We start from the raw sequence: 15,789 nt of genomic DNA on the forward strand, positions 1-15,789 counted from the left end.
AAAGTGATATGTTCTCTCACAATTATACAAATAAATAGACCCCTGCATGTGATATTTTATGGTACCCACCTGACTTTCTTTCGCATTGAATTCAACAACAGTTCCAATGAATAAAATTTGCGTAGCAAGTAATTATTTGAATTTGCACTGTCATCCATTTTGGTTTTATATGCAGTCATCTTGTAAATGCAAGGACTGATTTTTTTAAAATATAGAATCTCTACAATGTGGAAACAGGCCCTTCAGCCCAATAAATCCACAACGACCCTCTGAAGAGTAACCCACCCAGCCCCATTCCTCTACATTTACCCCTGACTAATGCACCTAACCTACACATCCCTGAACACTACGGGCAATTTAGCATGGCCAATTCACCTAACCTGCATACCTTTGGATTGTGGTTGGAAACCGGGGCACTCAGAGAAAACCCACATAAACATGAGGAGAATATGAAAACTCTACACGGACAGTCGCCTGAGGGTGGAATCAAACCCGGGTCCCTGGTGCTGTGAGGCAGCAGTGCTAACCACTGAGCCACTGTGCTGCCCCATACAGTTTCAAATTCCAAAACTGTATTCCATTTACGAGACCACACTTTTCAAACACTTGAAGAATCAGAACAGATCACCATACAAGGATTTGCTAAATGATTGATGCAAGAAGATTTCCGGAAGATTCTAATGAGATTCTCAAACCTCTGAATATAATACATTAGGGAGACTATGAAGAGATTAGGAGAGAATTTTTTTTTAAATCTGTCAGAGGAGCTACAAAATCAAATTACTAAGGAACACGAAAAGTTACTAAAGTGTTCTGCAAGCACATAAATCAAAATTGCAAATTGCAAGTTGGGAATAGGAGTATGCCACCAAGGAGCGCACAGAATAAAACCAGAACTTTGAAAATGAAAAGGCAACATTTAGCAGTGTGTCAGAGCCGATCAGAATGACATCAGAAGATGACATCAGAAGATGTGATCAGAAGATGTGATCAGAAGCTGCATTCAAAGCAAAAAGGAGGAGCAATATTAAATATATTTATGAAACTCAAAGAGGAAATAAGCCTTGGTCTGTACAGATTTACTCCATGCACTTTAACTTGGAGGAGATAGCAAAAACACTAATAAGGTGTTAGAGGAAGGTACAGTGCAGAGTGCTGGGGGCGTTTGCTAATAATATACCGAAGAAGGGAGAAGGAGCATGCTCACAAAGGTCAGCTTAAAATCAGTGATAGGAAAATATATGCAATCTCTAATAAATAGAAACAAATCTGGAAGCCAAAAGAGAATGAATAAAATTCGAAACAAAACCTCTAGCTTGAGTTCTCTGAAGAGATAACAGAGAGCAGACAAAGTGCTGTAGTAGATGTAGCTTCCATAGGAATAGGAGTAGGGCATTCAACACCAGGAGCCTGTTCCACCATTCAATGAGATACAGATGATCTGTGCCCTAACTCCCTATACCTGCCTTTGGCCAATGTCCTTTAGTACTCTGGTTTAACAAAAAGTTATCTATCTCAGATTTAACATTAACAACTGATTGAGCATTACTGCTGTGTGTGGAAGAGTGTTCCAAATATCTACCACCCACTCTGTGTTGAAGTGTGTCCTAACATCTCTCATGAATGGTCTGGTCCTAACTCTCAGACTATGTCTCCTAGTTCTAGAATCCCCAACCAGTGGAAATAGTTTACCTACCCCGTCTTTTCCTGAAGACTGTTATGAAGATGTCTATGTACTGTACCTTTAAGAAAGTTAAAGGCTAGCAGAACTACCTGACAACACCAAGTGTTCTCAACAAGAGACAATGGAGCATATGGTCCAGCAGTTAGTATAACTGGTTGCCTGGAGACAAAAAATCAAATTCAAATTCAGTCAATCAGATTAAATTATACCCCAAAATACCAACCTCCAATCAAGTTTGAATTTAGTATATTGGCAATATTAAAAGCCAATGAAACAATCCAATGCTTTGGGGGTATAAGACTAGGGAAAATTGTACAGCTGGGGGGAGAACTGCCATGCCACCAGCATGTAGAGATTGCCCAGAAAATAGCTCTCTTAAAGGTACCTTTATCGATCAGTGACCTGTGAAGCATAATCCCTCAGAAGAAAAGATGACACAGGAAGATCCAAACAGAAGATTTGACAGCTGGCTAGTTTTGAAAACTTGAATTTTCGTTAATCTTAATCGGGGCGGTTTAATCGGACTAGTATTAGAGAAGGGAAGGTAAAAGATAGGTTAGAGGAAGGAGTTGTAAATAGTTGTTAGTTAATAATTCTCTGTTATACGTTAAGACGTAAAGTTATTACTTTTTATTTTAACTAGTTCTTGACCTATCAAATTTTCACAGATCACTGCACGGGATAAATCTTTTCTGTGTTGCTGGTTTAAATTAAGCAGGATAGTTTACCCCGTGTCATGACAAGACTTCAATTAGATTATCAATTAATCTTCTGTATTCAAGTGAAAACAGGCCCAATTTGTATATGCTCTCCTCATAATTTAAACCCTGAAGTCAGGTATCGTTCTTGTAAAGGAGAAAGTGAGAACTACAGATGCTGGAGATTGGAGTCAAAAAGTGTGGTGCTGGAAAAGCACAACAGGTCAGGCAGCATCCGCGGAGCAGGACAGTCAACATTTCAGGCATAAGCCCTTCATCGGGGCTTATGCCCGAAAAGTCGATCCTCTTGCTCTTCGGATGTTGCCTTACCGGCTGTGCTTTTCCGGCACCACACGTTTTGACTATCATTCTTGTAAACCAACATTGTAATCCTTCCAAGGCCATTAGATCCTTCCTAAGGTGTGGTGCCCAGATCTGCTCACAGTATCTAAATGGGGTCAAACCAGATTTTTCTCTATCTGCACTACAACCTCTGTATCCTTGCACTCCAGAAATCTAGATATAAAGACCAGCATTCCATTAGTTTCCTGGATTAGGTTCTGCACCCGTACATGACATTTTAATGATCTTTGCACCTGAATCCCAAAATCTCCTTGGACATCCATTGTTATTTAACTTTGTAACATCAAAAAGTAATCTTTCACTTTTCCAGTCCAAAACAAATAATTTCACACTTGCTTACATTGAACTCCACCTGGCACCGTTTTGCCCATCACTTAGTACATCAATATCCCATTGTAATTTTATGTTGTCATCTACACTGTCTAAAATGCTGCCTTACAAGTTGGGAAAAGATGCCTTTCTATGCCATTATCTATGTTGTTAATAAATAATGTGAAAAACTGAGGCCCCTAACATAGATCCTTGTGGAGCCACATTCCTGATGAAGGGCTTATGCCCAAAACGTTGACTCTCCTGCCTCTCGGATGCGGCCTGACCTGCTGTGCTTTTCCAGCCCCATACTCTTGACTCAGCTCCAGCATCTGCAGTGCTCACTTTCTCCCATAGGTACTTGTGGAGACCACTAGTCACATCCTGCCAATTTCAACACCTACCCATTAACCTGTTCTTCCTGCCGCTTAACTAATTTCCCATCCATCTCAGTAATTTGCTCTCAATGCTGTGGGCTTCGAGCTTAGTTGAAGGTCTCTTCTGTAGAACTTAATCAAATGCCTTCTGGGAGTCTACATAAACAACTTCCACAGATATTTTTACATGTCTGCTACCTTAGTCACCTCTTCAATCAGATTTGTCAGACATGAGCTATTGGTCATGAATCCAAGTTGCCTGAAAATGTTTGAAGTGTTCAGTTACCTCATTCTTATTTATAGTTTCCAACAATTTTCCCACCACAGATGCGAGGCAGCTTATCTAGATTCCAGAGAAAAAAAAACTTCCAATAATGTGCCATAAAATAAATATACTAATCAACAAGAGCATGTAGAGTCAGGGCAAAGTTAAAAGAATAGATATTCAGCTGACTGCAGGACAGAAATCAGACGGCGAGGGTATCAGATCCTAAATAATGTAACAGGAGGTGCTGATGCCAAATAGCTATTTAATCAGTGATTTATTCTCCAAGAATAAAGCTGACATTATTTTACTTCACTGATCAAGTTTTACAATTACTGGTCAGAGCTATTCGGCAATATTGTCACCAGCCCTTTCAACAGCTGAATAGAAAGCAGCGATTGGATTTATTCGATGAAACAAATGCTGGCCATCATGGTAAAGGTGGGGACAGTGAGTGTGAATGCAAAATCAAACAGCAGTTTCACTGCTGCACTGAGCAGCAAGATACAAATGGGACAGCGGTTACTCTGATTATCATCACCATGTGGATACCAACTAAATTGATCACCATTACTGGATTGTACGTACTTACTGAGCCACCTCAAAAAATATGATGATTTGGAGGTTCGGTACCTTCGGAGGGATGGCCTCAATTGCGACCTTAGGTTCATGTCACACTACAGGTGACCGCAACACACACACACACACACACACACACACAGACCCTCTCTCAAATACACTCACACATACATACCCACCCTCTCACAGATGTGTACACGTTTACACTCACAATCACACAGATACACACACTTTCTCACAGACACTCATACCCACTCCCCCCCACACACACACACATGTACACACACAGATATAGGTTTGCGGGGTGAACATGTACTTGCAGAATAACATTTTATTTTGGTAAAATAACTGCATGAATCCTTGTAAGATTCTGCAAATCCCTTTAAGAAATAGAATCAGTCTGAACATTGGGGCACAGACAGTCTCACACAGGGCACCTCACACCTTCAATGCATTATCTGAGCTGGCATGGCACCTATTGTTAAAGTTCACTTGAGAATGTAACTTTTAAAAAAGAAGTTCTGGGATTTACATATGAAAGAACTGAAACCAACATGGTCATTCTAAAATACGACAGACTTAACAAACAATCACATCTTTGTCAATATATAATTCACACTGTAAACATTTGCCATAAATTCTGTGTCTTACGATCTTATACTCCACAACCACCTGATGAAAGAGCGGTGCTCTGAAAGCTAGAGCTTCCAAATAAACCTGTTGGACTATAACCTGGTGTTGTGTGATTTTTAACTGAGAAAATGTGAGAAGTGTTCTTAGTTCATGTAGATTTGAAGATCTATTGGAAAAATAAATCAGTAACTTCACAACACTCTGGGATTTTTCCGTCACTGGTCTGGGGGAAGCAATTTTTCTGATCTCCAAAGGAAACGTCCCCCCATCACATTCTGAAGCAAAATGAGGAGATGAGGGGACTATAATCATTGACATGGACATTAGTTAATCAGGAAATTTAAAAAAAACAGAACGTGCTGGAAATACTGAGTAGGCATATTCTGAAGAAGAGTTTTTGAACTCAACGTTAATTCTATTTCTTTATCCAAAGATACTGCCAGACCTGCTGGATGCTTCCAGCTATGTTTTTGTTTCAGACCACCAGCATCCACAGTACCTTGCTTCTATTTTAGCCTATCAGTAGACATTAATAGCTGTAAGCATTGTTTAAGAAAGTCCAATCCAATAGTGCAAAGAGCATTGAACCTCAGATATAAATCATAGAATGAAATAGCTCAGAAGGACATTTATAGGTCTGATTCCATGCATCAGGCCCAGACTTATCCACTGAAAGAAAAATTAAATTAATGGTATTGACCTTCCTTTTTTCCCACAGCCAAGCAAAATCTTAGAATCATCAAATCCCTTCAGTGTGGAAGCAGGCCATTCAGCCCATCAAGTCCACACTGACCCTCTGAACTCCATTCCACCATGACCTATCCTTGTAATCTTGCACTTTCTCATGGTTAATCCAACTAGCCTGCACATCCCTGGACACTACAGGCAATTTAGCACAGCCCATCTCTGGACTGTGGGGCACAAGGAAGAAACCGACACAGACACAGAGAGAATGTGTAAACTGATAGTTTACAACTGACAGTTCCAAGGCTGGAATCAAACCGGGTCCCTGGTGCTGCGAGACAACAATGCTAACTGCTGAGCCACCGTGCTATATATATACTGTCTTCTTTTTAAGATAGCATCGCCAAGGCATAGCATGCAATTGAGAAAGAGCAGGGAACCACAAATAGGAAAGTGAGGACTGCAGATGCTGGAGATCAGAGTTAAAAAGTGTGACGCTGGAAAAGCACAGCCGGTCAGGCAGCATCTGAGGAGCAGGAGAGTCGATGTTTCAAGCATAAACTCTTCATCAGGACTGTCCCTTTCCTGATGAAGAGCTTATGCTCGAAAAGTCGACTCTCCTGCTCCTCGGATGCTGCCTGATCAGCTATGCTTTTCCTGCACCACACTTTTTGGATCCAAACATAGTCCTTTTGGGATACCAAAGGATATAGGAGCAGGAGAAAGCCATTCAGTATCATAAGTCTGCTCCACATTCTGGATCATGGCTGTTCACCTACTTCAACAACACACTTGTGCTGTCCCCCCCATTTCCCTCCATGTCATTATAGCTAAGAGAAAGCTACTAAAATCTGTCTTGAACTTGCAAAGTGACTCAGCTGACACAGACCTCTGGGGTCGAGAATTCTAAGGTCTCAACATCCTCCCCCTCTCGGTTCTAAATGACCTGCCCTTATTGAGACTCTGTGACTGCACAGTCAGGGAAAACATCCACCTGTTCTGCAGCTACTCTATCTATTCATCATAGAAAGCCTACAGTGTTGGAACAAGCTATTCAGCCCAACAAGTCCACATCAACTCTCCAAAGATCATCCCAGCCAAATTAACCACCTACCCTAGCCCTGCATTTCCTGTGGCTAATCCGCCAACTTGCACATCTTTGGACTGTGGGAAGAAACTGGAGGAAACCCACACAGACACGGGGAGAATGTATAAACTCCACACAGACAGTCACCCGAGGCAGGAATTGAACCTGGGTCCTTGGTGCTGTGAGGCAGCAGTGCTAAGCACTGAGCCACCGTGCCGCCCCATTGTTACATACATCAGTACGAAAGATAATGCTGAAGCATGCTGAACAAATATGTTCGTACAGAGAAAAATAATGGGATTGCAAATCGAGAGTTCCCCGTGAAAGTTAGGGAACATATAACCTGTGAGATGACAAAGAAGAGAAGCTTATGTTAGATTCTAATGCCATGTTTTTGCTCCCAAGCTGACAGCACAAGAGTTGGAAAGATTTCCAACTCCACAAGACTTGAGTTGAAAACACTCGACCGCGGTCAATCAGTCCAAGCGTTATAGACACAGGAGTCAGAATGCTGCAGAGATAAGAGTCAAAGGGGGTGAGCCAGTTTTCACTGCAATGAAACAAAGATGGGAATGAATCAAAATGGAAGTAGATGAGAGAGGTGTTATGGCTTCCGAAGGAGGGCGACTGCACTTGAAACATTGACTCTGCTTTTCCTCTACATGTGCTGCCAGAGCAGCTGGGTTTCTCCAGCAGTTTCTGTTTTCATTTCAAATTTCCAGCTCGGCAGTTCTTTATTTGAAGTGTTCAGGGTGATGCAGACAGGTGATGAGGTGTCCACATTGAGTATGTTGGGAGGACAGAGGGCAAGATGTGTTGGATGTTCAGGAGGATAAGAAGAGCTACAGCTACTAAATGGATGTGGTGCATTAGTGAGCACTGGTGAACGCATATGAACATTAGTGAGATGTGTATCAAGTGGCAGAGGTAGAGTGAGTGGTGGCCCTGTGAGTGTGGAATGAAAGATTTTGGCACTTATACGTGAGGATCACACAAGAACATTGATCTCCTTGACTGGACAGCATTGGAGCTGCAATCTGTGTACAGGCTAACTGTGCGTGGTGGCCTGGCCTCCTACAGCATCAGTTTGCAAAAGGACTGCCCTCCTTTTCACCTCCCCATGAACATATATCTCAGGGTCCCTGGCTGTGAGGTGAGGATTAAACTTTGCTTTTCTCTGGGCTGGAGCGTGGATCACATCGGTGAGAAGGCATGTTCCTGGCCTGCAACTTCTGAAGTGCTGCGCAGTTAGGCTTTAACAATTGCCCCACTTGAATGCCAGATGATCCTGATAGTGGTGAGCACTTCCACTTCTCCTGCTACATAATTCGCCAAGGAAGGCATTCAAGGGTCCAGTTGCGTAATTAAAAAGGTGAACACCGCAAGTCTTAAATCAGTGAAGTTGTTCCAAGCCATATTGGATTGGACATCATGAATCTCACTTGACAAAATGCTTTTCCCAAAAATGATGCCCAAGAGGCAGAAGAAAATATTTTGATCGTAATAAATAAGAAATGATAGGAGAATTGTGTGAAACATAAACTCAGGCACTGATGCACTGACCTCTGGGTAGGATGGCATGTGTAAATGCTTTTGGGAAATTCCATACAGTTGTTACTGCAACAATGTACTTAATTCATTAAAAATATCTTTATCTATATTCACTGATACTACAATAATTCTGGACAGTCTTTGCATTATCAAGAAAAACAATCATTGGAATTTGACCTTCCCTGGAGTTGCAAAACCTAGAGTCATTTCTTACTCATGCAGGACTACATTTACATATATCTGGATTAGTGGTGCTGGAAGAGCACAGCAGTTCAGGCAGCATCCTGAAAGCCCTTCATCAGGTCAATTTCGCTGCTCCTTGGATGCTGCCTGAACTGTTGTGCTCTTCCAGGACCACTAATCCAGAATCTGGTTTCCAGCATCTGCAGTCATTGTTTTTAGCTACATTTACATATATTAAGGCAATGAGGAGGGTCTGACAACCGAACAGACCCTTGTTGTACTTTGGCAGAAAGGTCTTGGCCAGTGGACTTTCCCCACTGCACCTTTGCAGCAGCTGCTCCAAGTTTTAGTGCGTTTTCCAGCACCTAGCCTGGATTAGGAAATGTGCCAGTCTGTAACACTCGAGCGAGGTCAACTCTTTGCACTGGAAGACCGACGTGTTTCGGGCAGACCGAAGAGCATCTTTCAATTAGATCCTCCTGGCACAGTCGATGTTTGTCTCAGTGTGCATCCTGGGAAGAGACTGTAAAGCACAGAGTCTTGTGTCACGGACCAGCCTTGGCAAAAACCATTGCAACCACTCCGGATCTTCTATTGCAAAGGCTCATTCCGGAAGGAGATGGACTTTGCCAGTGCAGCCACTCCGAGGGCAGCATGCATGAAGGATCTGATGGGCAGTGCCCTTTTCACCACCAGCCAAGCTGAGTCTTGGTGCTTGTTGGAAAGTTCTGGTGATTACTAATTCCACCAAATGACTTTGGCAGTCTGCTCAGGCAGCGACGCGAGAGCACCCACACTCTCCTTTTCCCTCAGGAACGTGAACTCGCTGTGTGCTGACCACTTCCTAATGGACCTCTGGTCGAAGTTGTTTCTCTTTGCAAATGTTTGTACAAGCTGCAGGTGATACGCACTGCTCCAACTACTTTAACCATTTCACAGCAGCAAGGCCAGACCCACCCTTCACAGAATAAAAACCAAACCAGCTATGGATGCCGGAAATCAGAAACCAAAATAGAAATTATCGAAAGGCTCAGTAGGCCTGAAGGATGTGAGTTTTGAGGGAAGGTCACTGAACCCGAAACATTAACTCTGATTTCTCTCCACCGATGCTGCCATATCTGCTGAGCCTCTCCAGCACTTTCTGCTTTTAGAGTCATAGTGTCATATAACATGGAAACAGACCCTTCGGTCCAACCTGTCCATGCCGACCAGATATCCCAACTTAATCTAGTCCCATTTGCCAGCACCCGGCCCATATCCCTCCAAACCCTTCCTATTCATATACCCAATCCAGATGCCTTTTAAATGTTGCAATTGTACCAGCCTCCACCACTTCCTCTGGCAGCTCATTCCATACATGTACCACCCACTGCATGAAAAGGCTGCACCTTACATCCTTTTTAAATCTTTTCCCTCTCACCTTAAACATATGGCCTCTGGACTCCCTCACTCCAGGGAAAACACCTTGTCTATTTATCCTACCCATGCCCCTCATGATTTTATAAACCTCTGTAAGGTCACCCCTCAGCCTCCGACGCTCCAGGGAAAACAGCCCCAGCCTGTTCAGCCTCTCCCTATAACTCAAACCCTCCATCCCTGGCAACATCCTTGTAAATCTTTTCTGAACCCTTTCAAGTTTCACAACATCCTTCCAATAGGAAGGAGATCAGAATTGCCACAATATTCCAACAGTGGCCTAACCAATATCCTGTACAGCCGCAACATGACCTCCCAACTCCTATACTCAATACTCTGACCAATAAAGGAAAGCATACCAAACACCTTCTTCACTGTCCCATCCTACACAATAGGGAGGACAGGTAAAACCTCAGTTCTTAGTGACACTTGGTGTTTGTGTACCCCGGGGTCCAAGCACAGCATGATGCAGCCACACACAAAGATGGCTGTCAGGATTGGGTTTACCATTTCCCCTATTATCCAGAGCTTTGTATGTGTTGTCCCTGCAGCCACAGCCCACCGTTGACCTCCCGATGTAGAGACTATGATTCTAGATGAAGAGGATGATGGTCCAGGTGATGCAAAAGCACAGTTTCGGGAAATGGGCTAGAGCTAGGCCACATGCAGTAACACAGACAGTACCTCACATCTGATGAGCAGGTTTTTATCTGCAATTGAAAGGAAGCAGTGCTCCCATAAACTCAATCCCAAGTCTTTGTGCACATGCACTCCCTACTCCCAGCACATTCAGATAATCTATCCTGACAGTGAAAGGGATAAAGGATCAGCCAACCGAATTCCCAAATAACATGGCCTCACTCTTGTTTCGATTTATCTTGGCTCCCGAGGCCAGTCACAAACGCTGATGAATCTGCACACTGACAGTGGATCTGAGCAGAAACTGGCAATGTCGTCCATGGACAGAGAGACTTTGAACTACAGACCTCTGCTGCTGGCTATAAGTCATCCCTCACAGGCTTGCAGCCTTCCTGATGGACTCAGCAAAAGGCTCCATTCCACACACAAACAAGACATCAGGGACAAGGCAGCCTTGCCTGACTCCAGATCTGATTGGGAAGCTTTCTGATTCCCACCCATTGACTGAGACTGCACGAACACTGTTGGTATTGCAACAGTCAACATCAGATTGCCTCACAAAACCCATTTGGAGAGCACATCCCACACACGTAGGTGTTTGATCTTCTGTCAAAAGCCTTCGCCTGGTCCAGAAGAGACAGGCATCCACCCTCTGTCCTGCTTGTGGGCAAATGTATCCCTGTGCAGTACAACACTCTCCGAGATCTTCTTGCCCTGTGCAGCACAGGTTTGGTTAGAATACATCACCAATCCCAGAGCAGACCTGACTCAGTTGGCGACAACTTTAGACAGAACTTTGCAATCTGTGTTTAGCAGTGAAATTGGTCGCCAATTTCTGATTTCCCCCTTCTCCCCCTTCCACTTGCAGAAATTCTATAAATATGCGAACAAGTTAATGTGACTGATTGTGTGCATAGAATCAGCATGCTGCTCGCAGGACTGCTGAATTAAACACAACTGGGTGATATTTAAATTGCTGTTACCATGAGGACACGATGAAACATTCCACCCAAAATACAACACTCAAACAAGAAATATCATGATCAAACGCCTAGGTTTAAGACATGACATTTCTAGCAAACGGTCTTGATCATCGGAATGAAGTGTGGATTTCATTGGAGTCTAATTAGCATTCCACTCGTCAGTTTCAACATGAAACAGTCAATTTCATATGCTGGCAGTGCAAAGATTGTGTGGTTTATCCACAACCTCCTTACTTTCAATAGAAGGACAACTGTGAGAAATGTGGTGCAGTTTCGTGACACCATCCTGTGGCAGGCTCAGTTTGGTCTGACAGTGCAATTTCGGAAAACTGCTCTCAGATATTTACAGGCCATGATGTGTCAGGATGACTCTCTCTGAAGACAGCACAGCAGTTTGTTGCTGTTGTACAACTAGCATTGCACTGACAGCAGGAGCAATATTTTTGAGCAATGCAGTATAAAGCCTGTAAAACTAAAATTCTTAAGACATTGAACGTGTCATCCTGGATTGTTTTCCAATAATTCTTGTAGTTTATGATAACCATGTGCACAGATTTCGGGACTTATTTGCATGCCCTTTACTTACTGGAAAGTAGGTCATAGCTAGATGAAAATGGCAGCACTGCATTGGCCATCCTGCTCCTTTAACTGGTAGAGTCAATGTTAGTTTCATTCAGTCAGCCCAAGTATCTTCTAGCAGTATGCTAATTGGTATTGTATGGCACTGACACCATTCTGAGGTATTAACCAGCGAACCATGAAGAAATCCCTGCAGGAAATCTTTTTTAAAAATAGCATTTTTAACAAAAAATGTGGTTCTGGCAGCCTCCCGCAGCTTAATCCTCCTGAGAGTTGCCTTCTCTCACAGCTGCTTGATCGGCTATACAAGGGTCACTGGAATCCTTGCATCAAGCCAACCACACTCCTCCCCTCACCAAACACTGATTGCCAAACTGGGAGAGGACTGGCAGTTTACCAACAATAAGCAAATAAGGCTAAGTTGTCAAATGTATCAAAATCAGGGCAAAGACTCCGGCCTGACTAAATTCCAAATGAAATGAAAATTCAGACAGTTTCTTTTTGCTGACTCTGATGCACTGGGCAGTGGAAGGTCATGAAAATCATAATTTACAATGTCAGGTTGCAAGCTACATAAGTTGCCTGATCACTGCTCTCCTTCATCTCTTTTATGGGCTTTCCACGCTACTGCGCCAGGTCTTGAAAAAAGGCACATCAAAATTATTTTTTCTTCTGTACTATTTCGCCAATCAAGTCCAGTCAAGCTTACGCAATTCCTCTCATCTTTATTAACTACACTGCAAAATACTTCAAATTTTAAAGATGACTTGAATATCCATCTGATTATTTTTAAGACGGGTTCAATCTGAGACATAATTGAATTAGTTTTTCTCTTATTGCTGCTGTAATGCATCACATTTTCTGTGGGACGTGATCTCTTCCTAAATTTAAAAGCTTTTATAACCTGTTCTTATAGTTAGGTGTATGTATACTGCAACCATCAACACAAATGTTTAAATAAGCAGTGTACCACGAGCAGTAATTTTAACACTTACTGCAATGGTTTAATTGCAAAATAAAGGAGTCACCTCAAAGTAGCTATATAATCAAAAAACATGCTGGATACATTTGAGTTCCCACAGATATGGATACCTTTGACTAAAGGACACAATGTGGAATTAATTTTACATCTTCCAAAGTTAAAATTAACCCTTTTCAGCTGTGCTGCAAAGTATGAGAAAGAAACATATTCTGGAAAGGTTTATTTAATTTTTGAGGATTTCAGTTCATTAAATACATCATTAGCTTCTTAGCAAAAGCCATCACTGTAAGTGCAGCACGATTAAGTATCTGTTATTAGTCTATTCAAACCCTCAAGTCCGGCTGATTATAAAGTGTAAGAATTTTATGAATTAAAACTCAGTTTTATTTATATTACTTGCTGTGCAATTAAGAGTCATTAAATAATATGATTAATTAAACATACAGAATACACACATTATATTCCAAAATTCAGCTCTGCAACAAGAAATCGTTGGTGCTAAGACAGTAATTGGAACTGATGCACTGTGAGTCATTAGAACACCTCCTGCAACAGCTCAGAGATTTATATAAAAACAGCAATATCTCCCTCTCCTCAAATCAGGATCGTCATGGCTTTATCACAGCATTCCTAGGTATCCAAAGGTATTGTAGTTTTCAGCATGAGTTTTTCCTGTCATTTCAATGAAGATTGCGAACCCATACATGCACCCATTTGAGATTAAATGGAATCATTTGCCTTCGGGAGAAGCAAGCTTTAAAATTCAGCTGCAGCAAGAAAGCAAGCAACATATCCAACATAAAGTCACAAAGACTGTGATCATACCACTTATAACCTCACACATGTAAACTGCAGTCTGATTGATGGTTACTTACCCATGACTGAAGTGCTATTGATGCATTCCTGTTATATGATAGTTGAAAGTCCTGATTCTCTGCATAGTTGAGGTTTTCTTGAAAAATCTGCTGTGCCTTTCAAATCAGCAACAGCTGGCCGTGCCTGCTCACTGTGAAATGATGCAGCATCTGACAGTACAACACACGGTCCCTAGATTCTAGAGTCGTTTATGTTGCTGTCATATGATGTAATTGAGTGTTTTTATCTGGTCCGCTCAGGACAGAATTAATCAATAACAGAGAGGACGATAGACAAGAGAAAAGGAAGCTATGATTCTTTGGGCAAACCCAATGTTCATTCAAGGCTAGTATTTGGTATAATTTCAGTTCTGCTGCTCTTGAAACCTGGTCAACAGCATTAAATAAACCTCAGACAGGCATATTCACATTCAGTATTTGAAATGACTCGGATTCTAAATTGCAAAAAGCACATCTCTTGCGGTTGAAGAACATTGTAGTTGGGGGATTGGATGTTATATCATATTGTTGTGTAATACACTTAGTCTTGCGTAAATTCACTATAGCTGTGGAAAGTGTATGTGAGTGTTGCTTCTGCAGAATCAGCAAAGCGTGCGATAAAATCATAAGTCTGCTCGATTGTGGCAGTGAGCTTCATTTCTCACAATAGCCACCAAGATGGCTATAATATGAGAGCATCGAATAATTACGTTATAAATTGATCAAAATTGCACTGGTTTCTTTACCAAATGTTTCCATTGAAATTCAGTCATAAAGTCAAACAGCAGAGAAGAAAGGTATTTGGCCCATCATGACTCTTTGATGGAACTGTTCAATTATACCCATTTCCCTTTTGTTTCCCCATCACCCTTTAAAATGCTTCCCTTCAGATTCATATCTAATTCTCTTTCATGCGTTCCTATTAATTTTGCTTCTGCCGTTCTTTTAGAGGTGGTTTATTCTAACCTGTAGCAACCATCTGTGTAATAAAAAAAACTTTCATAGAATCCTTATAGTATGGGAACAGGCTCTTTGGTTCGACAAGTCCACACTGACCCTCTGGAGAGTATCCCACCCAGACCCATTCCCCTTCCCTATTATTTTACATTGCCACTAACTCATGCACTTAGCCTACACATCCCTCAACACAATGGGCAATTTAGCATGGCTAATGTACCTAAACTGCACATCTTTGGATTGACAATCACCTGATGAAGGAGCGTCGCTCCGAAAGCTAGTGTGCTTCCAATTAAACCTGTTGGACTATAACCTGGTGTTGTGTGATTTTCATCTTTGGATTGTGGGAGGAAACCAGAGCACCCGGAGGAAACTCCGCAGACACGAAAAGAATGCACAAACTCCACACCGACAGTTGTGCGAGGCTGAAATCAAACCCAGGACCCTGGTGCTGTGAGGCAGCAGTGCTAACCACTGAGCCACCATGTCGCCCAAATTTCATATTCCATCCCTGGCTGATTTATTAATCCTTTCAGGAGATGGTTTATCACTCATCTGCAAACACAGAGGTGTTAAGCCGCAAGCCGCATGCTCACCAGAACCCTATTTGAGCAGTCCATTGAACCGCTAAAGATTCACTGTCACTGCTATCCAGTGGTGCCCTGCAATAAACACATGCAAGATTCTTTTGCTAAAAATCACACAACACCAGGTTATAGTCCAACAGGTTTAATTGGAAGCACTCTAGTTTTCGGAGCGACACTCCTTCATCAGGTGATTGTGGAGGGCTTGATCATAACACAGAATTTATAGCAAAAATTTACAGTGTGATGTAACTGAAATTATACATTGAAAAATTGATTGTCTGTTAAGCCTTTCATCTGTTAGAATACAGTGATAGTTTCACTTCTTTCATGTGTAAATCACAAAACCCTTTTTTTAAAGTTGCATTCTCGGGTTAGCTGT

General features: G+C 42.1%; 1 protein-coding gene across 5 annotated transcripts in view; it reads right to left on the minus strand.

Annotated features, from left to right (window-relative positions):
• Positions 1–14,049, minus strand: part of march1 (membrane-associated ring finger (C3HC4) 1) — a 574,835-nt gene extending 560,786 nt beyond the window's left edge. For 4 of the 5 annotated variants that reach the window (XM_043698895.1, XM_043698903.1, XM_043698923.1 and 1 more), the window contains exon 1: positions 13,888–14,049. The gene's annotated coding sequence lies outside the window, so the exon portion shown is untranslated. The remainder of the gene's footprint in view (positions 1–13,887) is intronic. The other variant, XM_043698949.1, reaches the window with a different exon arrangement.
• Positions 14,050–15,789: the final 1,740 nt, after the last annotated feature.

This window comes from Chiloscyllium plagiosum, chromosome 1 (genome assembly GCF_004010195.1).
Source record: "Chiloscyllium plagiosum isolate BGI_BamShark_2017 chromosome 1, ASM401019v2, whole genome shotgun sequence".
NCBI classification, from domain to species: Eukaryota; Metazoa; Chordata; class Chondrichthyes; order Orectolobiformes; family Hemiscylliidae; genus Chiloscyllium; species Chiloscyllium plagiosum.